This window comes from Medicago sativa, chromosome 6 (assembly GCF_051527215.1).
Source record: "Medicago sativa cultivar Bolivia chromosome 6, Bolivia_mono, whole genome shotgun sequence".
NCBI lineage: Eukaryota > Viridiplantae > Streptophyta > Magnoliopsida > Fabales > Fabaceae > Medicago > Medicago sativa.
The window spans coordinates 30,307,174-30,332,833 of record NC_140754.1 but is presented as its reverse complement, the minus strand read 5'-3'; the positions used below and the strand labels follow the sequence as shown (position 1 = coordinate 30,332,833).

Below are 25,660 nucleotides of genomic sequence, written 5' to 3'. Positions count from 1 at the left end.
GTATCAAATCTAAAAAACGTGATTGAAAGACCACAAATTTAAACACTAAAGGTTCATACTATGCCTAAGGCCCGTAAAACTCTAAGAACGATCCTGTTATACAATGCAATTTTAAAGATACTAGACATTAACTAAGATGATTAAGGCTCTGTTTGGTAAAAATAAGTTATAAGCAGGCTGGTAGCTGATAAGCTAGCTGGTAGCTGAAAAGCTAGCTGATAGCTGATGACTGATAGCTGATAGCTTATAGCTAAAAAGCTCACTTTTTAAAAATAATGTGTTTGGTAAAATTAGTTGTTGAAGTGGCTGATAAGTATAAAATGACATTAAAGGACATGTTTTTTTTTTTAAGTTATATATATATATATATATATATATATATATATATATATATTATACACACATTTTTTCTAATGTATTTATTTTTTTAATATTTTAATATATGATTAAATATGTTTTTGTGTTCCCTATAAATATTCAAACTTTTGGTCTTAGTCTCCATAAAAAATTTCTTCAACTTTTAATCCTCAAAGAAATTTAACCGACAATTTTGATCTCTGCTTTTATGAATCTCAAAAATAAGAGGGAGGAAACAAAATGTGAGCTAGAATATATAAAATTTTACAACGTATAATAGGCCAATTATTTATTGTTTGGTGTACAGTAGGCTAGTTATAACAATAGGGTTAATTATGTTTCTAGTCCCTATAAAATAGCGACCTTGTAAGTTTAGTCCCTACTTAATTTTAATAGCATTTTTAGTCCCTATAAAAAAAAATTTACTTATAATTTTAGTCCCTGCTAAAACAAAGTTTGATTAATTATCCTTAAACTCTTAAATTTTTGAACGATTTTTTTGAGACAAGATTAGAACACTATGAAAGGTTCGTTTACTAAAATTTAGAATTTTCTAACATGAAATGAATTAAATATGAATTTTTTAAAACGGCAAAAGTTAAAGATAAAAAGTAATAAAATCTGGATGTAGAAATCAAATTTTGCGATAATTTTTTGCGGACGAACTTTTAGTAATGTTCTAAACATGTCTGCAAAAAATTGTTCAAAAATTTAAGAGTTTAAGCATAAATTAAACAAATTTGAATTGAGTAGGGACTAATACTCAGTGTAGAAAAACAAAATTAGGGACTAAAAATGCTATTAAAATTAAGTAGGGACTAAACATACAAGGTCGCTATTTTATAGGGAATAGAAACATAATTAACCCATAACAATATATAATTCTTCAAAAAAAAAAAAACCCATAACAATATATAAAGCATTTTTTTAACAAAAAATACATATATATATATATAACGTTCCTTAGAAAAAAGCGTGGCAGTTTTTCTTTTTTATTTTCTTTAACGGAAAAAACGTGGTAGTTATAAACATGAACATGGGGTAGTTGTTTTATTAAAATTAATTAATTTAAATTAATAGGGTTAAAATTGGAAGAAAATATAAAAAACTACCAGCTATAAGCTCAAAAGCTACTTGAAATAGCTTCTCAAAAAAAGCTATAAGCTCGTGAGAAAAACTTGTTACCAAACACATCACATTTTCATCCAACAAGCTTATAAGCTAATCTAAGAAGCTATAAGCTAGCTTTTTTGTGTTACCAAACACAGCCTAACTATATGTGCATCGCATGAGTACAAGCACATGTGCAAAACAAAGGCAGCCCGCAGACCTGTTCCAATAACAAACCCGCATCACACCCATGACCCATCTGTGTATCGCCTCCTACCATGGTTTTGTGGCAATTAGTATATGTCAAAATTGATATTTCATATGCGAGATCCAGGGTTCGAACCCCAGCCACCACTAAAAAAAAAAGTCCAACCAAAGGTGTGCTGAAAGGGGTAGTTTTCTTTATATATAGTATAGGTTAATTTGGAACAAATTTTTTAGCCTCTAAAAGTGTCGGTTTGTTCTTAGAGGAATTTAAATAAAGGATACCAAGAAAAGGTAATCTATCTCATCATGGAGTGTTGCATGCAGGATCGTTGTTGTGTTCGGAATGAGGAATCAATTAATCATTTTTTTCTTGAATGCGATTTCTTGTAGGTGGTTTTTGCATCTTGTTCTTAGATGGTTGTGAATTTATAAGGTTACTCCGTCGGATGTTGGCGAGCATTCTTTGCAATTTGGTGGTTCACATGTGTTCGTGAAAGATATTATTTTTGTCTTCATGTAATCTTGTTTGGTTGTCTCTAGATTATTTGAAAGGAGTGCAATTCTTATATTTTTCGTAACACATAATTAACGTTGGAGCAGCTACTTGATCGTATTAAGCTTCATTCATGGTGGTCGTTGAAGACGCACAAACCTAATCCTTTCTTCGACATTCATTCTAAAGTGGTCTAATGTGTTGGTTTGTATGGGTTATAATATCATGTAAGTTTAGCATTGTGCTTTGTGGCTAGTTCTTCTAGTTTTCTTTGTAGACTTAATTCATGTTTGGTCATTTATGCTTATTTTAGGTTTCAAGTCGATCTCTTATGTTTTAAAAGTTTTATGTTGGTCCCTTATGTATTAAAAGTTTCAAGTAGATTCAAAATATTACTCACATTAGAATAAGTTAGTCATTTATGTCACTTGACCGTTTAAAGATTTGGATTGACAATATTATTAATAGAATTTAAGTTATTTAGAAAAACAGTTTTAATGTTTTTTTCTTCCATCTTTTTGTTTTATAAAACTCAATATCATGTTACGGAAGGCATTAACTTATTCGAACGTGAGTAAGGTTTTGGAAAACCTTTAAAACACAAGGGATCAATTTTAAATCCAAAATAAACACAAGGGTTCAAACATACATTAATGAAGTCTTCTGTGTACTAAGTACTCTTTTTTTTTTATCCTTTAAGGCACACGTTGTGCTTCAGAGGGTTGTTTTTTATAAAACGATAAAATATTTACAAATAGTGTCAATCTGTAATTGATCGAAGTGGAATTGTCAATCTCAAGCACAAAAACACCACACTAAGTCACAAAATCAAACAAATGCCACACCAAAACAAATAGAAAAACAAACTTGTGATGAGATGACGAAATATATACGATACATGAAGTTTGCACAAAAAAAAAGACAACACTTAGCTCAGCTAGCAAGTACATTGTATAATATATACATCGGGGTCAAGGTTCGAACTCACGACACTCCACTTATTCACCTTAAAAAGGTGTTTTTAGTCACTAGACTACTTGAAAAATAAACAAATTCGTTATACATGGAAAAGACTCTTTATATTTATCGAAGATTCCATATTTTTGAGTAATCTATTATTACGTTCATTCCATACCAACCACACACACAAGAGCCAAACTAGCTGAAGAAACAAGTGTCGCGCTTTCAAACCACCTGAAGCGTAGATGAATTGAATGAAATGATCCGGGAGAACCTGAGGATCCATCCTTGGAATGCCAATCCACGAGCGCACCTTATGCCACAGGAGCCGAAAGTACCTCATGAAAGAAATAAATGTTGTGCATTCTCCACATGACCACCACTTGCCGTGCAAAAACTTGCCTCCGTGAGATTATGCCTCGATTCAGCATATTTGATTTAGTTGGTAATCTGTCTTGAAGTAACCTCCAAGCAAAAATTGAAACCTTTAAAGGCACCTGTTTGTGCCAAATTAAATCCGCTTATGGACCAACTTGAATAGACTCCTGAGCCGTTAGGAACCTATAAACATCACAAACTAAATAACCCTCTATAGGGTCAAGTTGCCACTGCCAATGATCTGTAACATTCGATTGCAAAGAAATATTGTGAAGTAAAGTCCTACACTCCACTAATAACTCCTCCTCCCACACCCACAATCGTCTCTTCCACCGCTAAGCCGCACCCCCATCCTCCTAACCAAGAAAGAACATGGTTGACATCGAACACGACTTATCCACCACCAAATCAAACAGCTGCCTGAAACACACACTAAAAGGAGAACCTCCTAACCACATGTCATTCCAAAAATAAGTATCCACTCCATCTCCCACCTTCCGTGACACACACTTATCAAACCACCCACCGCCATCCACACCAATACCATCACGAATCTTCACTATCTCCCTCCACCAACAAGAAACACTCCGACCCCCAACCACCAACACCATACCTAGCAACCACGACCCTATACCTCTCTCCACTAACAACCTCCAACATCACTTCCCTAATAAAGCATAATTATATTCCTTCAACTTCCTAACACCCCAGCTATCCATACTCCTTTCGTAAACAAACAAATCTCCGATTAACCCAAGACACTTTCCTAAGATCCTCACCCCTCCCCCAATTTTTTTTTATTTTTTTTATTATAAATATATTTAATTGTAGAGATTATATCCGATGAAGCCTTGAACAAAGAATGAATATAGATAGGTAGAGAAGTCAGGACAGACTTAAGAAGAATCAGATGACCTTCAAAGGAAAGAAAACGACTCTTCCAACCAGACAATTTAGAATTAATGCTTAGGAAGTCATAAATTATTAGGCCAATTCTCTCATTATTCAGAAAATGGCAATTATCTCATGTAACAAACAAAAAAATAATTAGGTCAACAATTTTTTGATATACGTTGTGACTATTTTATTTGCATACATCAGAAATTAATCTAAGAAAAAAGATGAATTATAGCTAAAGAAGAAATTACACTTAGAAAAAATATTTCATTGTTTCGAACATGGATTACATCATCGACACATATATTTTTGATATACTATGTGAATACTTTATTATGCCAACAATTTAAAGTAATTAATTTCATAAGCATCCACTATAGCTTCTTTCAAAACAGATGAATTATACCTAAAGAAGCCATTATACTTATGAAAAAAACTTCATTGTTTCGAATATGAATTGCAGGATCATGAACTACCGTATCATTTTGAAAAGCTTTATCACAATCAACAGCTCCAAAACCAGCAGTTATTGCAGCATCTCTTGCACCATGAGGATCATTATCCAACTTATTCAATGCACTATTCAATGCTCCAGTAGCAGTAACATATGTTAAATATATACATTCACCAATAGCTTTATCACTGGGATAACGTTTTGCCAATACGGTAAGATAGGTTTTAACCGAAATTGCTTCATTTAATGCCATTTCCAAGATATACTTTGAGAGGTCATGGTAATTTTTGGCTAAGGGGATTCTTGAGTCAGCTTTCAAAAGGCTTATACAATATGGGATCTCTTTTTCAGGTCTATACTCATTGCATAGAGATACATACAAGCTACCAGATATTGCTGGAAGAGCTGCATAAAATATGATGCACAAGAAAGAGGTGAAGAACAAGGAAGATAGTGTTGTGGATTTCATTTTTCTAATGATATTGATGAATATGGGAATTTGAAATTGATTTTCTATGTCAATTTATCGACCAATGCTTAGATTTATATATAGTTATGATATGATGATAATTTTTGTTTTTTATAATTGTGTAAGAAAAGTATTGTTGGTACATTCTTCAATCAAATATAATTAACTAGCAAATTGAATGAAAATTTGTTTTTGGGGAAAAATTTATTAAATAAAAATGGAAATTATTTAATAGTTTTGAAAAGTTTTCGTAGAAAATAATGATAAAAAAAATTATTCATTTGATAATAAAAAATATTGTTGATACATTCTTCACTCAAATATAATTAATAGCAAATTGCGAAAAAAATTAATAAATATGGAACATAATTAATAACTTTGAAATTTTTTATCATAAAATAATGATAAGAAAATATTATTTGATCTTTATGGAGTTAATTGGTCAAAGAAATTTAATGTGATATTTTTTATTAAAAAATTGAGGAAGGGAATGTTGGTCTATACGGCTAATTAGTCTGTAAGCTAGAGGGGGGTGAATAGCTTTTTAAAAGTTTTTCCGGAGTTTAATAAAAAGTGAGTTTAACAAAGTTGATTATTGGAATCGTGGACAAACAATCACAACAATATACAAAAAGATAAATCTATGTGCAATAAGATTTAATCTATACGATACAAATCTTATATACAATCAAACTTCAATAAACCTTGGAACAATGCACAAAACTTTTAGACAAGTTCAAATCAAACCTATATGAACAAAATTACTAAGCTATCAAATGAAAACACAATACATGTGAAATTGAAGAATTGAATAGATTTTGCAATCACTTGATCTAAGCAAATTATTTGAAACCTAATTCAATGAATTAGATTATCTTTCAATTAAAAATAACTTAGATCAACACTATCAATTATCCTAACAATTATTCAATTAATCACATGCAATAGAAAAAAGTAAAGAGGATAGATAAGATAGATAACACCAATATTTTTATAGTAATTCGCTTTTTCTCGTCCTCGCTAGAGCTACGTCTACTCTTCTTGATGAAGTACGCCTTCACCAAGGTCATCAACTAAGTAACGAATGTTGATTAGAACGTGTTTACAAGAGTTTCTTGAAATTAAACCTAATTCTTCAACCCCTATGTAAACACTCCCCCAAACTTCAAATAACCTTTGAATTTGGTGCTCCTTGAATCGTCGAATCTTTGAATACCCGTGCACCCCTTGGAACTCTTCACTCGAGCCTTCGATGCTACTTCCGATAAGCGAATCCCCTTCGACTTCAAGAACGGTTAGTAAGACCCCCAAGTCCTTTGGAGGTGGAATGAGATTATTCACTTCACTTTGGAACCTTGTTTAAGCCCAACCAATTTCCTTGAAAGAACCAACTTACAATCCCTACTAAAACCCTAGGAAAACAATGTGACTCAATGTACAAAGTGATTCTAAGAAAAAGTGTTTAATTTTGAAGAATGTATGAACAATGAGTTTTTGAGACCTAGAGAGAATAGATCCAAATGATTCAATTAATTTGTGAGTGTGTGGAGGAGACTATATATAGTCAGGGGTGATAAGAGCAAAATTTCGCACAAAAACAACCTGGTGAATCGATTTACTAACTGAGTGAATAGATTCAGACATCAAAAACCATTTAGAGATACATGAAGGATGATACAATTCAGTGTACATGTGAATCGTTTCAAGGAAACATAAGATGAAGATTGATACGATTCATTTAAAAAATGAATCAAATTCAAGCTAAGTCAGAGAGTTTGATGAAACGATTCAGACATATGTGATACGATTCATGCATTTTTTAAATAAGTCAGAGTGAATCGATTCAGTCATGTCATGAGTCGATTCATATGAAGTCAGAGACTTTTGTGATGCGATTCAGATATGTATGAATCTCATGAAATAACATGTGGAATTTTTGACAAATAATGCAAAGGAAAAGAAGACTTGAGACACACATATGCTTTGGTGCTTTAACATATTCTAAGGTAGCAAATCTCAACTAAAAACAAAAACGATAAAAAGCTAACATCATAAAAAACTAGCTTGAGGCTTCAGGGAAACTAACATAATCGAATAACGAATACTGACTGATTCCCTTCTGATAGTTGGTTGCGGTAGAGCTTCAATGGAGGTTGATGGATTCAATGAAGACATAACTTGTACAAAGGATTGCGCATAAGCAGTAGTTCTACCAGTTGCAATGGTTTCACCCGCACAGCCTGTGATGGGGCCGCCGGTGATGGGGCCGCCAGTGCAGCAAACTCTGTCTGCCAATCAAACGGCATGGTCGCAGAGTAGGCTCAAGACACCAAACCAGAAATAGTAACGGTTGTGAAGGCTTGATGTGATTTGCGATTAGGAAACAAGGGAAACAGTAGAAGAAGAAGACGAAACATGTACACATTTTAACATACAATTTCCTACACTCTTTTTGATTAGTTAAAATTCACATATGTCCGGTCCCACCAAATCATGTGGGTCCCATATAAATTTGGTGATCACATGTAAAATTTAACCAATCAAAAAGAGTATGTTGTAAAATATGTGTTAAAATGTGTGTTACTAGTAGGGGTGGCAAAACGGGTCTGACCCGTCTGGCCGGCCCGTTTGGCCCACTTTTTTTGGCGGGCTGAGTTGAAGTTTTGAACTCGCTTTCTATAGTTGCTCAGCTCGTCTCGTCTCGTTAAAATACGGGGCGGGCATGGGGCGGGGCGGGCCGGCCCGCTTAAATCGTTGGAAACGGGACGGACACGGGGCGTGGCGGGGCGGCCCGTTTAACTTGTGTTTCAATTTGTTATTTTGAGTCTTATTTTATTTTTTGGGATTTATTTTGGTTGTTAGATATATTTTGAGACTTATTTTATGCTTTTGGATTTATCTTGGTTGTTGAGTTTATTTATTTTACGACTTATTTCATAATTTGGTTGTTGGATTTATTTTATGATTTGTTTTATGTTGCACATTTGCCTTATTTTGCTATTAGTTATGATGTTGAATTCGACAATTTGATAATTATCGTGTTTTTCACAAATTTACTTGCTACCTATTCTTTTATATTTTTTTTACGATAAAAGCAACATTGTAACAATTAAGTTGAAAAAAAATTAAAAAAAAGTTTTTGTTTGGCGGGCCGGCCCGCCAACTCGTAAGCCCGCCACTAAACGGGGGTGGGGTGAGATTTTGGACTCGGTCACAAAATTTAACTCGGCTCGTCTCGTCTTGTTTTTAGCGGGCTTAGACGGGGCGTGCCTAAATGGGGCGGGCCGGCCCGCTTTGACATCCCTAGTTACTAGCATTTCTCTTTAGATTTTTGCTCTTCCCCCTGCACTTTTCTCTCGCGCCCTGCAACAATGACGAAAATGTGCGTTCCCCTTATAGAGAGTCAATATAACGATATCATATCTCTCATTTTTACCCCTTTTTTACGGGGTTAATTAACAAAGGGTATTGCTTAACATATCATGTAATTTCATTATATTTATTATATAATAACTTTTTGGGTCATGCTAACCGGTGCCTCGGGGCACTGGTTAAGCATTCAAAATAGGAAATTCTTATCATAAAAGGAAACTTTGGTGACTTATTTATGGATTAATTACACATTTTTGAATGCAATAATTACTATATTATTTCCCTTTTTAGTATCCTTAACCAGTGCCCCAGGAGTACCGGTTAGTATTTCCCTAACTTTTTTATATTCATTTTAATCCCTGAATGTATGATGAGTTGTCACAAGAATTCTTCAATGTATCGAAATTTCAAAATAGTTACTGATTGTGCAATTCGCTAGTCAAAATAGTCTCTAATTTTAAAATATTTCGTTAATATTGTCATATTAATCCTTCAATATACTTATTTATTGTCATATCGGTCCTTATAAGTACATATTTATTGTCACTTTAGTGCCTATATGAAAAGACTTATTGTGAGTATTGAGAGATTATTTTAGCGTCAATGACTATTTTGACTAACGAAGTTCAGAATCAGAGACTTTAAAATTTTAATACATTGAAGGACTATTGTGACTATTTCCTAGAAAGTCAAACACCAAAATACCAAAATGACCATTAACTCATATACTATATATAATCAAATTTATATTTCATTAACATTTTCTAAAATAAGAGTCCACCGTTGACCCGATTCCATATTAAATGGACCCATGTATCATCAAATTTGAACAAATTATTAATTTATTTTGAACTAATTGTTTATTAACCTAATTGCTAGTTGATATATTGACTTACAAAATCAATTTGAGATTCTCATATTCATCAATATCACTAGAAAAATGAAATCCACAACTCTATCATCCTTGTTGTTCATCCTTTTCTTGTGCAACATAGTTTATGCTCGTCTTCCAGTACATGGCAGATTGTATGAATCTCTATGCAGGGAGTACAGGCCTATTGGAGATGTCAACTATTGTGTGAATCTTTTGAAAACTGATCCAAGAATCCCCCTAGCCAAAACATACCATGAACTTTCCAAGTACATCTTGCAGATGGCAATAGATAAAGCAACATCGATTCAAGATTATCTTATCATAATGGCAAAAAAATTTCCCAATGATAAAGCTGTTGGAAATTGTGTACTTCCATATTATGATAATTGTATAATGTCATTCCACACAGCATTGGATGAGGTAGAAGGAGAGGAACCTAAAAGTGCATTAACTGATGCAGAAGCTGCTTGTAATGAGATTAAAAATTGTGACAAAGCTATGCAAAATGACAAGCCAAGTTTTGATCCCATCGCAATCAATGTTAGAAACAATGAGACCTTTTTCCTAAGTGTAATGTCTGTTTTAGCTATAATTCATCTGAAATAGTGGAAACTTATGAAATCAACCACAGAAAAGTATTGGGATAATAATATAGGATTAGCCAGCAAGCATGTATCTCTCTATGTTATTATTTTTAATAATAAAAAATATTAGTATTCATTTCATCTTTTGTCATCTAAATATTTGTTATCTATTTATTACGGTTGCGCAAAATCAATTATTATTCAATACTCTGAGAGAACTTAGTAGTTCTCTGTGTTATTTTTATTTTTATTTTAAACCAAAGAAAAACTAGACATTTTAAAAGAAATTTTATTGAGCCTGCCCTAATAGATTTTAGAGAGATAAACTCAAGCTTTTCACTATGCTCTCTCTTTTTTTGCTTAATTCATCGAAAATGGGTGATTTTGGGTCATTTTTCTTGACTCGGGATCACCCCTCTATATTTTTCCCCTCTTTTAATATATAGATACAAGTGTTTTTCACACATAAACTTTGCTCCTTCCCAAACCCTAACCGTCACCACCTTTCTTCTTTTTGTCTACCGAATTAGGGTCAATTTTGATCCAAAATAACCCATCCAAATTGAAGTATTACTTGATATCTATAATGTCCTTGATAGGACATTTGAAATTCTTTTGCTGCAATTGAAATTATCTATTCATTCCTTTTGTCCTTGAAGTTCTTTGTTTGTATCTGCACGAAGACAAGTTGTACTATTTGTGTCTGATAGAGACAACTTCAGAAGAGGACAAAGTCTGACGTGGCTTCTGGAAACCTTAAGTGTTTGATGATCTTCAGGTTCTGATAGCATTCAAAGTCTGATGCAGATCTTCAGCGTCCTATGGCCGAGACATCCCCACCATCAAGTGAAGCAGAGTAAATAGGAGGTTCCAAGGCAGCTGCACTTGAGTCATCAGGGATTTCAGTATGCGCAGGGATTTCGATCTTACAGGCACCCATTCTTTCTTCGTAGATATAACTTTCAATTTCCCTTTGTCAACATTCTCAGGAGGCTCCTTATTTTCCTTCCTTGGATACAACCAACGGCAGCTAGTTACACTATGACCAAGGTTCTAACAGTGAGTGCATATTCTGGAATCAATGCATAAACAACCTCAACAAGAAATGAGAAACCCTCCCGTTCGACCAATATATCATAGAACAACTTCTTCGAAAAGTCCATGTCAACTAAAATTCTAGCATAGTGGCCGTATAATTATTTTAGCGTCAATGACTATTTTGACTAACGAAGTTCAAAATCAGAGACTATTTTAAAATTCAAAATAGAGATTATTTTAAAATTTAAATACATTGAAGGACTATTGACTATTTCTTACACATTCAAATACCAAAATGACTATTAACTCATATACTATATATTATCAAATTTATATTTCATTAACATTTTCTAAAATAAGAGTCCAGCGTTGACCCGATTCCATATTAAATGGACCCATGAATCATCAAACCTGAACTAATTGTTTATTAACCTAATTGTTAGTTGATATATTGATTTACAAAATCAATTTGAGATTCTCATATTCATCAATATCACTAGGAAAATGAAATCCACAACTCTATCATCCTTGTTGTTCATCCTTTTCTTGTGCAACATAGTTTTTGCTCGTCCTCCGGTACGTGGCAGATTGTATGAATCTCTATGCAGGGAGTACAGGCCTATTGGAGATGTCAACTATTGTGTGGATCTTTTGAAAACTGATTCAAGAATCCCCTTAGCCAAAACTTACCATGCCCTTTCCAAGTACATCTTGCAGATGGCAATAGATAAAGCAACATCAATTCAAGATTATCTTATCATAATGGCAAAAAAATTTCCCAATGATAAAGCTGTTGGAGATTGTGTACTTCCATTCTATGATAATTGTATAATGTCATTCCACCATGCATTGGATGAGGTAGAAGGAGAGGAACCTCAAAGTGCAATGACTGATGCACAAGCTGCTGCTCATGAAGTTTTCAATTGTAACCAAGCTCTTCAAAATGACAAGCCAAGTTTTGATCCCATCGCAATCTATGTAAGAAATAATGAGACCCGTGCTCTAGGTGTACTGTCTGTTTTAGCTATAATTCATCTGAAATAGGCTAATAATATAGGATTTCCTATGTACGCGAAAAAAAAAATAATAAAAAATAGTCACATAGCCAGCAAGCATGTATTTCTCTATGTTATTATTTTTAATAATAAAAAAAAATATATGTAGTCATAAGTCATTTCATCTTTTGTCATCTAAATATTTGTTATCTAAATACTAGCGGAAAGACGGGCACTATCATGCTCGTCTGTCCGCTCTTTCTACTGCGCTAACGCATGTGATTATTTTATTATGTTTTTTTGTATAATTTTGATTAAATTTTTTAAATTTTTAAATATTAATGGAAATTATTGATATATTGATTTATAAACAAAATATTGTCAAGTTATATAACAATTATTTATGAACTCAACATATTTTAGTTTGTTTGCATATAAAATAAAGAAAAAAATAATGATCTTTTATTGTTTATTCTAATATTAATTAGTAACATCATAACATAAATGTATAAATGACATTTTATGTAAAAGAAACACTGTTATGATGTATAAATGACATTTTATGTAAAAGAAACATTGTTATGATTGCGATAAAAGAATATCTTTAAAAACTACATTTTTCGTAAAGTCTCCATCTTCTCCTTCTATTTTCCTTTCATTAATGAGAACTTTTGTTGAATTTTGAGAAAATCCTCTCGATAAAGCTACATATAATTGACCATGACTGAACACATGTCGTGGAAGATAGATTCCGACATTGGGAATGGTCTGCCTTTAACATTAACTTTTGCTCACATTTGTTACTAATATTTTTTTAGAGGATTTAAAGTCTAATCTTTAACATAATATTTTGCTCACGTTTGTTAATAATATTTTTTTAGAGTATTTAAAGTTCAATCTTTAACATTATTTTTTTCTCACGTTTGTTACTAATCTTTTTTTAGAGGATTTAAAGTCCAATCTTTAACATTATATTTTGCTCACGTTTGTTGCTAATCTTTTTAGAGAATTTATAGTCCAATCTTCAACAATATTTTTTGCTCACGTCTATTACTAATCTTTTTTTAGAGGATTTAAAGTCCAATCTTTAACAATATTTTTTGCTTACGTTTGTTACTAATTTTTTTTAGAGGATTTAAATTCCAATATTTAACATTATTTTTTGCTCACGTTTGTTACTAATCTTTTTTTAGAGGATTTTAAGTCCAATCTTTTCCATTATTTTTTACTTACGTTTGTTACAATTGATCAAAGACTAAGGATGAGTAATTTATATCAATAAAATAATATGGAATACTATTTTTTGTGGAAGGGATATGAAAATACTTGGCAATCTTTGTCGGTCGTATTGAGGGGAACAACACAAATGTACAACATAAAAGCGGCTGATAAAAAAGTAACATGAGTTGTTGTTTCGTGCTAGTTTTTTTGTGAGTTTGATCTTTGGTTAACAGAGGTAAAAGAGGGTTAACGGTGACGATTAGTGACATGGATTACTAATCCACGTAGTATTTTATAATTGACTATTTGTATTTGAAATTAAGGGTATTTTTGGAAAGAAAAGTCCAACCCAAAGGTGTGCTTATAGATAAAAAAAAAAAAGCACACTATCATAGTTTGTATAAGCAATTATAAACCAGCAAAGTCAAATAATTCTTAAAATTAATCGTAAATAATTTGAATCATAATCACTTATAAACTAGCAAAGTCAAATAATCCATAAAATTAATCAACTTTGATTAGTTGCAACATGAAAGTAAAAAAAAAAAAAAAACTTACAGGTTAATTCTGAATTTTGATGCAGAGGGCGGAGAGATGTTGAGAAAAATTAAACAATGCGGGAATGAACTATGAACTGTGAGAACACTACTTATTAATATTTTTAATATAGTGCTAACAAATCTTTTTCTAAAAGATTTTGAATCATAATATTTTGCTCACGTTTATTACTAATATTTTTATCAGAGGATTTAAAGTCCAATTTTTAACATTATTTTTTTCTCATGTTTTTTACTAATCTTCTTTTTTTTTTTGCTCACGTTTGTTACTAATCTTTTATTAGAGGATTTAAAGTCTAATATTTAACATAATTTTTTGCTCATGTTTGTTACTAATATTTTTTTAGAGGATTTAAAGTCCAATCTTTAACAATATTTTTTGCACACATTTGTTACTAATCTTTTTTTAGAGGATTTATAGTCCATTTAATATAGTGCTAACAAATTTTTTTCTAAAAGATTTTGAATCATATTTTGCTCACGTTTGTTACTAATATTTTTATCAGAGGATTTAAAGTCCAATTTTTAACATTATTTTTTGCTTAGTTTGTTACTAATCTTTTTTTTTACTCACGTTTGTTACTAATCTTTTATTAGAGGATTTAAAGTCTAATCTTTAACATTATTTTTTTCTCATGTTTGTTACTAATCTTTTTTTTTTTATAGGATTTAAAGTCCAACCTTTAACAATATTTTTTGCTCATGTTTGTTACTAATTTTTTTAGAGGATTTATAGTCCAATCCTCATCTGGCTATTATTTTTGTTTAAAAAAAAATTAAAAAAACTCATAGACTCGTGAGAAATAAAGCAGGAAAAAACATAAACTTTGGATTTTTTTTTTTCATAAGTGATTATTGTTCAACTTTGATTTTCTCAAATTCTGATTCATTCATTCTTCTAACAAAAAAAAAGTAAAAACAAAGCTTGAATTGTAATGTTGGCGGAAAGTAAATTGCTTGAAGGATAAAATAGAAAGATATTCAATTCATGAAGTGGACCTTAAAGATATTCCATTCAATGGTGCTTCAGAAGTACTAATCAAGTTCGTGAGTCTTGGAACTTTCTAATTTTTTAGAGGTGATGAGATGTGATCAGAGGGTACTATGATGAATTCGGGATCGATTTGATTTCATGAGAACAGACGTAAAGAATGCAAATATAATTTTTAAACTTTTTGTGAGTTTGATCTGTTGTTAACGGTGGTAAATGAAAGTTAACGGTCACGATTATTGACATTGATTATTAATCCACGTGTTATTTTATAATTGGCTATTTGTATTTAAAATCAAGGGTATTTTTGGAAAGAAAATTCCAACCCAAAAGTGTGCTGAAAGGGGTAGTTTTCTTTATATATAGTATAGATTACGATTGTGCAAAATCAATTATTATTCAATACTCAGAGAGAACTTAGTATTTCTCCGTGTGTGTTATTTTTTTTTTATTATTCTTAATAAAAAAAAACTAGACATTTTAAAAGAAATTTTATTGTTCTCGTGAACTTAACTCAGTTGGTAAGAACGATGCACAATATATGCAAGGTCCGAAGTTCAAACCCCGGCCACCACAAAAAAAAAAATTGTTGACCCTGCCCTAATATATTATATTTTAGAGAGATAAACTCAAGCTTTTCTCTACGCTCTCTTTTTCTTTTAAAAGTCTCTATGCTCTCTTTTAATATACACAAGTGTTTTTCACACATAAACTTTCGCTCCTTTCCAAACCCTAGCCGTCACCACCTTTCTTCTTTTTGTCTATCGATATAGGGTCAATTTTGATCAAAAATAACCCATTCAAATCGAAGTGTTACTTGATATGGATAATGTCGTTGATAGGACATTTGAAATCCCTTTTATGCAACTGAAATTATTTGTTCATTCCTTTTGTCCTTGAAGTTCTTTGTTTGTTTCTGCACGTAGTCAGAAGAAGACAAGTTGTACTATCTGTGTCTGATAGAGACAACTTCATAAAAGGACAAAGTCTGACTTGGCTTATTGGTCCCCAAGAGTCTTTTGTCTTTCAGAGTCTGGAAACCGTAAGAGTTTGATGATCTTTAGGTTCTAATAACATTCAAAGTCTAATGCAGATCTTCAACTTCCTTTGTTTCCAAATGTTGTTGTATATATTCATCCATGATCAAGACTTGATTCTATACAATACCCCCCCCCCCCCCCCCCCCCCCCCCCAGTTTGATGATGACAAACATAAGTATTGAAGACATTTGTTGTTGATTTAATTAACAAGCCGACTGCAGAGATTGAGGTTTGTAACCTCCCCGAGTCTGATATTCCAGAGGGTGAGGTAAGTACAAATTCAATTTTGCTCCAACAATACCCCCCCCCCCCCCCCCCCCCCCCCCCCCCCCCCCCCCCCGATGATGACAAATATAAGTATTTATGACATTTGTTGTTGATTTAACTGACAAGTTGACTTTAGAGTTTGCGGTTTGTAAGCTTCCCTAAAGTCCTATCCAGGTAAATTAAATTTTCTTTTAAAGCAGGATAATGATAAATCAATCATTCAGAGTTTGGTTTAACCCATTAAAAAATTTAGGTTCTGAGCTCACAAGAGTCGGACTTCAGTTTTATTTAACTAGGATTCCAATTCTAAGTCACAAATGCTAGAGTTAGATATTTTCTAGGCTCTATATACGCTTAGACTCATACTTAAATACTTTCTATCAACTCCCCCTTTTGTCATCAACAAAGCATAAAACACATATAGGGAAGGAGATGTATATTAAATCAGAATAGCATAGTTAAATAATACAAATCCAGAAGTACTTGTGCAAAATAAACATAAAGAGCACAAAAAAAACTAAAGGGTAATCATAGGGTTTTTGAGTGAGCAACTGCAGCAAGGTCTTGATATTGTTGCTCATCTCATATTGTTGATTCTACATCTTTGTATAACTTTTCATTAAGGTTGATTGAGTCTGAACAATCTCTTCCATCTTAGTTTCTAAAACTTCTTGCTTTAACCTCTGAGTTGTTGTTTCCTCCTTAAGCACAACTAGAGCAGGGTTCTCATAGAGATCCTTTTTGATAAGAAAATGTTCAGGTTTGAGAGGAGGGATATCAGAATCAAAAACCAAAGATATGTAGTTTGGCAAGTCATCAACCAGAGGCATCTTGGGAGTCTCTAGTTGTCTTCTTGCACTCCTCTTGTGTTCTACCAGATCCACAATCATCATAATGTCACGTTAAGATGTCATGACATTATACTGCAACAACTTGAGTGATGTCAATATTTCTCAGAATCTCATTCAACACAGTAGAACCAAGTACCTTGACATTCATCATCATTTCATCAAGAAACATGTTGAAAATAAAGTTATGAACCATGAGTATGTAGCAACTGAACAACAACAGGCCAATATTTTAACTAAGGTTTCATATGTTGTTTAATTTGATAATTTAAGGGGCTCTTTACGTATTTGCTTGTAGGAGAATTTATAGCAATTACAGTTGTGGAAGCGCGCAAATGGATACTTTCTCTTTACAATATCTAGAGATGCACGAGAAATAAGGAAACTCATTGCCATTTTGAAAATCGATGAAAATGTAAGTTCTCTTGATGCTTCATCTTTACCGATCAATGTCCACACAAACCCTTTTGATTCTGCGGATAAAAATTCTGATGTTACTGCAACTTCAATTATTGCATGTTGAACCTAATGCTGAAACCAATGTTGAACATAATGTTGATCTTGTTTTTAAAACCTCTGTCAAACCATGTGTTGATTCTGTGAGTCAAGTAGATTATGTCTCTGATAAGGTTGTTGAACCATCTAGTACACGTGATATTTCTGCTGTTTTTGTCGATGATGTTGTTAATGAACCCCCCACCCAAAAAAAAAATCTCTTGGTTCTGAAACATCAACTGACCAAATAAATCCTCGTATTAAATCCACAAAAGAAACCCCTCTGATGATGTTATGAAACCATATGTTGGATCATCCCATGTCCAAATAGATATCATTGTTGAACCTTATTTTGAGATTGTTGTTGATGTGTCTGTGCTCTCCAAGAACCCCCAAATTGAATTGGCTGAGAGCCAAAATGTTAAGAATACAGAGGTTAATCAAGGTATGAGTACTAAGATTGTGAATATTATGGAAGGTTGCCTAGTAAATTTGCTCAGAGGCCCAAGGAGAAAAAGAAAAAAAAAAGTTGTTAAGAAACCCTGACCAGGAGATGTTAGTAGGAGCATTCCATAATGGGTTCAATGATGGGCATTTCAGTGGGTCGCTAGCCAAGAAGTCTGCTAGTTCATTGGAAGGTAATCATGTCAAGAGATGAGCTCTTTATAAAGTTGGAGGAGAGTAATGCAGAGAAATGAGCCAGAGACGCCAAGGAGTTGATTCTTCCATTCAAGGTAAGAATAATTACCCCGAGTCAATCAAAGACATGGGAGCCTTCGAAACATTCCTCAAAAGACAAACAAAAAATTGCCCTTGAACAAAAGGTATGAGTAGATATGGCAAGAAATTTATCACATCAGGGTTCTTCCAAAACATATCTTCCAAAAAATTACCCCGAGTTGAACAAAAGGCATGAATATCATGTGTATGTTCCTACACACATATTTTCTGTTGAAGAATTGTTTTAGCCAAAATTTTCCAAATGGGGAGATTTGTGTTTTTGGTTGTTGTGTTGGCTTCATTTAGTTAAAATGTTATGTTCTGACAAGATGTTGTACCAGATGTCCTATACATGTAGTACGATATCCTTAATATGAAGTTGTGCCGTATTTAGCATTCTTGGATTGAAGAACTGGTTTATTTTACTTGTGCTCCAAGAAGCGCTTGGTTCAGTTTATATTTGCCGTGTGTTTGAAGTAATTTCCGAAATATATTTGGGAAAAATATATTTTGTACTTCTAGAAGATTATTGATGAAAATATAAAAGATTTGTTTCAAATATATTTTGTGCTTCTGGAAGATTGTTGCTGAAAATATATTTATGGACATCATATATATTTTTGTACCGTATGTTTCTAGAAGGAAGATTTAATGCAGATATATTTCTAGAAGGAATATTTGATGCAAATATATTTCGGCATGTTGAAGAAAAAGGCCAACACGTGGATGGCTATTTTAGAAGGCTCAGACCCTAGTTTCAATTCACGAAATCAAGCATTGAAGAATTGAGTCATTAGAGTTTATTGTTAAGCTTTGTGCTTTATTTTGCATATCTCTCTATGTGCTGCCATTGATTATCAAAGCATAGAGATGGTTTGTTTAGTTGACTTGTAATTTCTCTTTGTATACTATACTCTGTTTCTTCTAGCAAGAGTTAGTTTGTTTTTGGAGTTGTACTCCTAATCTTATTGTATTTGTGATTGAGTTAATCATTGAGATTGTGGTTAAGTAAAAGTGAGAAGGGATCTCATATTTAGGGGGAGTCCTGGATATAAATTCACGGGTAGTATTAGGTGAAGAGGCGGTGAACAAGGTTTGTTCACATAAGACTAGGGAATGATACTATTGAGAGTGAATTTCCTTTCTTGGCATCGATGCCACAGATGTAGGTGACGTTGCACCGAAGTAGGATACTATTTGAGTTTCTGGGTTACATCTCATGATCTCTATGAGATAAATTTGAGCTGTTCTGTCACCTCCGCTTATGATTCATAACGGGGAAGAACTGTTGTATCCTGGGAGAATATGCGCTTATGAGGCGGATAAAATCCTCAAGGACAGTGACTATGTCACGCCTCAGGTTACTTAACAGTGTGTTGTTTTGCAGGTTTCTTCTAATTTGATTTGTGTAGACTTTGATTGAGCTGTGTCGGCAACCAAAATTCGATAAGTTCCTTTGCTTTATTTCTCTTTATTACTGGTCTTAATTATTTGTTATCATATTTCTTTTAATTTCTTCTTATACATAATAATTCCACATCTAAATTTACAACAATCTTGAGGATTTTACTAATTAAACCCTACAATGCAACTCACAATCGTAAGTTGTTGCCGCAGCTTTCATATGCTGGTAGAAGAATAGAAAAGGAATGGAAAAAGTAAGAGGATGGGAGATGACAGTATGGTGTGATCAACTTTTTGTAAGCTTTAAACTCTTCTCTCATTAAATTTACCTTGAAGAGACCAGGTACATGTTTTATAACCTATAAATCTCACAAATCTTGATTTTGTGTGTAAAAGTTGTATGTGTACATTGCATATGCTTTGGGAATATAGTGATTATATGGTCTGATTGTACTAATTTTGTGATTGTTCTTTATTTTGATATTCATTGAGAGACCGGGACAACTTCTAAAGCTGGCATGTTATCTTTCAAACTTGTTAAACATGCTGAATATATATTGAAATTGTGTATATTATTATGGAGTAATTATTCAGTGCTCATATTAATACCAGGATATGTTATGTATGCATAAATAAAGTCACTTTTAAATTGTAAGAAATAAAAGAGGAAATTAGTGTCATATTTGCGGTTCTCATGGAATATAATTTTAGTTAAACTTATTTGGTGTTTCTTTAATGCTGTACATGAAGCTGCAACTATTTGGTCTAGTTATAAACTCCTTTTATTTATGCAAGTTTATATGTGGTTGCGACATTGGCTTTCGTTATTCTACCGATCAATTTTCAATTTTGGTTATTGGCATATTCATATATACTTCGTAGCATATTTATTTAGAATAATTATACTATAATAATATAAGGTTTTGTTATGTAGGCTTATGTGAATAAAGATGAAATGTTTTGTTGGGAACTATATTTGGTTGTGAAGTCATAATTAGTTAATTGTTGAAGTAATGATACACGTAATATTGGTTTGAGCTAGTTTCTGATTTCTTCGGATCCTAGTTTCAATGATATAAACTAACTTCATAATTTATTTATGAGAATGAATGTTTCCCTAAAAAACATGATTTATTATGTTGGAATATATAGTGTAGTTGTGTGCAAAACTTTCTCTACTCAGCATCTGATAAATGTGTTGAGATTTATTAGATTATTGTTGGCTATATATGAAAATGGAAAGCTTTTATTTTATGTGGTTGAATACAATGATTAAAATATGATTTCTGATTGCAATGGAAGAAATTAACTCATAAGTCGTAAGGAAGAGTGCTACGATAAAACTATCATAAGATATTCATTTAAAATCGTTGAGTATCCTTTACGATTTTAACGCTTGTTGAAGAAAATATTGAGTTCACCTTGTCACTTGAAAATCATCCAAGTAGACTTGAACAAATCTATTTATATTACTCAATGTGGGGGTATTGTCACTACTACTACAAAATACCCCCTTTAATAGCACTTATTTTGGCTCTTAATAGCGCTTCTCAAGCGCTAAGAAAGCCCCCGCTATAAAAGGTCAGGAGCCTATAATAGCGCTTTCCAAACGCTATTAAATAGCAACACATCAATAGCGCTTTCAGAAAAGCGCTAATATAGCCTTATTCTAGTGCTATTAAAGTAGCTTTTCTAACAGTTGTTTCTTAGCACTTTCTGAGAAGCGCTATCGTAGCCTTTCAACTCAAATAGGGGTATCTTAGCGTTTTACTAAAAGCGCTAATAAAAGTTGCGTATTTTTTTTTTTAAAATTTGTAACCAAAAATGCTATAATTAAAAGCTATAATAAGATACTGAAATATGAATATAGCAAATTACATTCATAATAATTTCCTTACAATCTTCAGAATTCATTCCATAAAAAGATAAAAGTACAAAATAAAGATGAAAATGAGGGGGGACATAAAACCAAAACCCTCCAAAAAGTACTAATTTGGGAACATAATTAAACAGTTCCAACAATGACAATTTACTTAGAAACCTCTTGAGAAAAGTACTAATAAAAGTCACAGAAAATTGAATTGTTCCGAATCTATTTAGAATTATGATAATCCTATATTACATTATGCTACAACTAATATCTAATTACCTCTTTAACAATGACAAGAGCAGTTGCAGGCATACTAACATCAAAATAGGCCACTCTAGCTCCATTCAATGCAGATAACAATTTTGCACGCGAAAGATCTTCCGGTACCATTGTAGGAGATCCTTCTATGAATATACAAGTTCGTGTCTTCCTGAATGTTCAACGTTATAGGATAAATTTATACATTACTTATATGAGTCAAGATTAACTGACACCATGTGTCAAAATTAGCAGTTGCATTACATCTCTAATAACTTTGTGTAGAATACGAATCAGATCAGACCGATTATCAAACCACATGCTTAAGAAATCCAATTATCTATCAAGCATGTCTCACTATCAATGTAATCAAGTAACTTGTGAATAGTCAAGAGTTTAATGTAACTTCTGAATATCAATGTAATCAAGTAACTTGTGAATAGTCAAGAGTTTAATGTAACTTCTGAATATCAAATGTCTAGACAAAAATTTGGTATGATTTTTTTACTTTAGATATGATTTTTTTGAAGTAATTTCTTTAGATATGATTGATGCAGTATGAACTTTGAACTTTGAAAATTCTTAAATGAAATATTAGTGCCTAAAGTGAATATGTAAGGTCCATTATGATACCTTGCCAATCACATGTACATTATGAAACCGCCTTCTTGGTATACACCAGAATAAAGTGCCTTTAAAGAGAATTAAAGAACTGCATGTTAGTGACATCAAAAGGATTTGAATTTGGATTAATTATTTTGGTAGTTCTACTAAATTGGTTCATGTCCCTGCCATATCTCTTTCAATGCAAATCATAGTATTCATCCATTCTAACTAATACTAATTTAAGAATTATCACCACACAATCAGAAACATTTTACCATACAAGCAATTAACAAACAAATAGGTAATAAATCAAAAACAACGCATAACATATAAGGCACAAAACAAGTAGCAAACAATTATTCAGTCTTACTCAATTCATAACAGTTAGCGAACAAAAGGGAGATAACACTTACCTAAAACCAATTCAGTCATAACATATATTTCAAACAAAACACATAAAAGGCACACATGCAATCATATGTATGCACACAACAGTTCGATTCCCAAAATACCCCTTAACGGTTAATCAGCCCCCACCTAAATACTTTACCGAGTACTCCTGTGCAGCATTTACAGAACATTGATTCCCTCGCTCCGATTCAAAACGTACAACCAAACTGCTTCAAGCATACTAAGTTGATATCCACTATAATCAGAGTCAACCCATCCAAAAATGAATTAACCGGAGTTAGAATTAATTCAACCAATATACTAATTAGTAAAGCATCAAGGTGAAGTTTTAATAGTTTAAAATACTACTTTAGTAAATATAATTATGATCAAATCAATATTGTCAAATACTAGCTTATCTCATAAATATAGCTATGATATACATATACGACATCTCTATTCAACTTTGGAGCATTCGATCTAATTCGAATTAAATTAGAACTTTGATATCTTCATCACAAACAATTGTTAACTCCTAACTTAGTTATTTTTCTACTAAACCAATGTAACTTTAACGATTAGAGTTGATACCACATAAAAGTCCCTAGTCATATCCCTTTCACTGGATTCAAGCTTATATAAATGGACATCTTAAATTAACTTAACAACTCCGACAAGCATGAAGCCTAAAATCCGTCATGGCATGACTATAGGCAAACCATCATCAACTTAGCTTTATACTTTATTACTACAAGTCAAACTACATCAACTAAGGTTACTAGTAGTCATAGTTAAAACATTAACAAGGTGGGCTTCTAATACTTTAAAACATCAATTAGATCAAAACAACTATGAATGCGATCTTTAACGGTAAAACTCCAATTAAAATACAAGGTCAAACTTCCAACTCTCATTATCAACCCATAAGTCCCAAAATATCTTTGGACATTTTTCTATACTCAAACAAACATGCCTAAATAAGACATATACTCTAAATCCGAAATTTACATGTTTGAAGCTAATTATAAATCTCTTGAACATCTCTTTACAACAACTCACATCTTCAAATTCAAAAGAATATAGTTCCAACCTTATATCAACATAAACTATGATTTTTAAACATATAACAGGATAAAATAAGGCTCAAACAACAACTAAGTCTCATATATCCATTGAAGCCTTACTAGGAAGCTTAAAATCATCAATTTAACAAAAATAAAGTGCTGAATTTGTAGCTTTCTTCAAAAATCCGAAAATAGATATAAAAATTCCAAAATTATAATTTTGAGAAGAGGTAGAAGATGGAACTCACCAAGAAGAAGGAAAAGAAATGAAATGGTTGCAGGGTGCATTTTCCAGCATGGCGGTCACGATTTCCGGCACGGTTGCAGCGGTTTTCGGAGCGGTGGTTGCCGGAGGAAGTTCTCCGATCCCAAAATAAATATAGGGGTTTTGATGCAGACATCATGGGGAAGAAGAAAATCATATTAGTTTTTCAAATGGAGGTTTGTGGTGGCCGGAAAGTTAGAGAGAAGGTGAAAATTGATATTTTGAAATTTCATCAATCTAGAAAACAAATGGGTGCTTTTTGAAGAGGAAAAAGAGAGGGTTGCAACGGTGGTTGTGGCAAGGCCAACTGACGCTGAATGAGGACACGGTGGCCAAGAGAGTGTCGCCGGTTTTCATGGAGGAAGGGCGTGTGTGTGTTGGTCGTGACAGAGAAAGAAAGAAGAAGGAAAAAGCCTTTAAATGATTTTTTTTTTGAGAGATAAGCCTTTAAATGATATCCTCTCACCTAAAAATAATAATAATAATAATAATAATAATAATAAATAATAATAGTAGTGGAAGTAGTAATATTAATAATAGCGTTTCCTAAAAAGTGCTATCTATACACCCCTCCAACAATAGCGTTTATAAAAAGCGCTATCTTTGTGAAACGAAATAATAGCGTTCACCGAAAAGCGCTATCTAACCTAGTTTTTAACATGTTTTTCTTAGCGCTTTCTAAAAAGTGCTATAACAGGTCTCTGGGTGGCATTTTCAATAGCATTTATCCAGAAGCGCTATTAAACTTGTGCTATTAAAAGCCAAAATTGTGGTAGTCTTGAAGCTTATTCAAGTAGACCTGCGTAATATAAATCAACACAGAGTTATATTTTCTCAATGTGGGGGTTCGTCACTTAGAATTTATCTAAGTAGACCTGATGAAGTATATCAAAGAAGTCAGTTTGGCACTTATGAACTATTTAGAGTTGATGAACCATTGCATCAAAATAATGCAATGATGTTAATTGAAATTAAATTTCAATGAGAATAAATCAAAATGTAGAATTATTTTATGGGATGTTGTCGCTTGAAGTCATTCAAGCAGACCTGTATAAATATAATTATAGAGATCAGACCTCTATAAATATAATTATAGAGATCAAGTTTATTGTTATGGACTTTGATAAATACCTGAGGTTAATTGACTTAGAGACGTCTTAGTCAATCTTATATGATGAAAAAAAATTGTCCTCATCATTTGTGTATAAAGTAGCTACTAATAAAGCCCGTGGGATGAAATAAATTTGTGAGCATCGAGGGGATTGAGACTTAAGCCAATCGAAATTGACATGTGATAGGAACCCAACCTTTGTGATTGGAGATCCCATGAAGAAGGTTCAATGTGGTAAGAACAAGTCACATGTTAGTTCTGCTAGCGCTAAATTTAATCCTAGTCTCTTTCCTATGGTGTATTTGAGTAAGTGCTAGACACTGCAATATTGAGAGGATAAGTTGTAATGCTTTCAATGATTATCA

At 32.5% G+C, this 25,660-nt stretch overlaps 1 long non-coding RNA gene across 1 annotated transcript; it reads right to left on the bottom strand.

Moving 5' to 3' along the window:
* Nucleotides 1-21,620: 21,620 nt before the first annotated feature.
* Nucleotides 21,621-24,955, bottom strand: LOC146914445 (uncharacterized). Its single transcript, XR_015014204.1, has 2 exons — nucleotides 24,168-24,955; nucleotides 21,621-23,111 (listed from the first exon to the last, which is right to left on the bottom strand). It is a non-coding gene; the product is annotated as an uncharacterized LOC146914445 (long non-coding RNA).
* Between the last annotated feature and the right edge of the window lie 705 nt (nucleotides 24,956-25,660).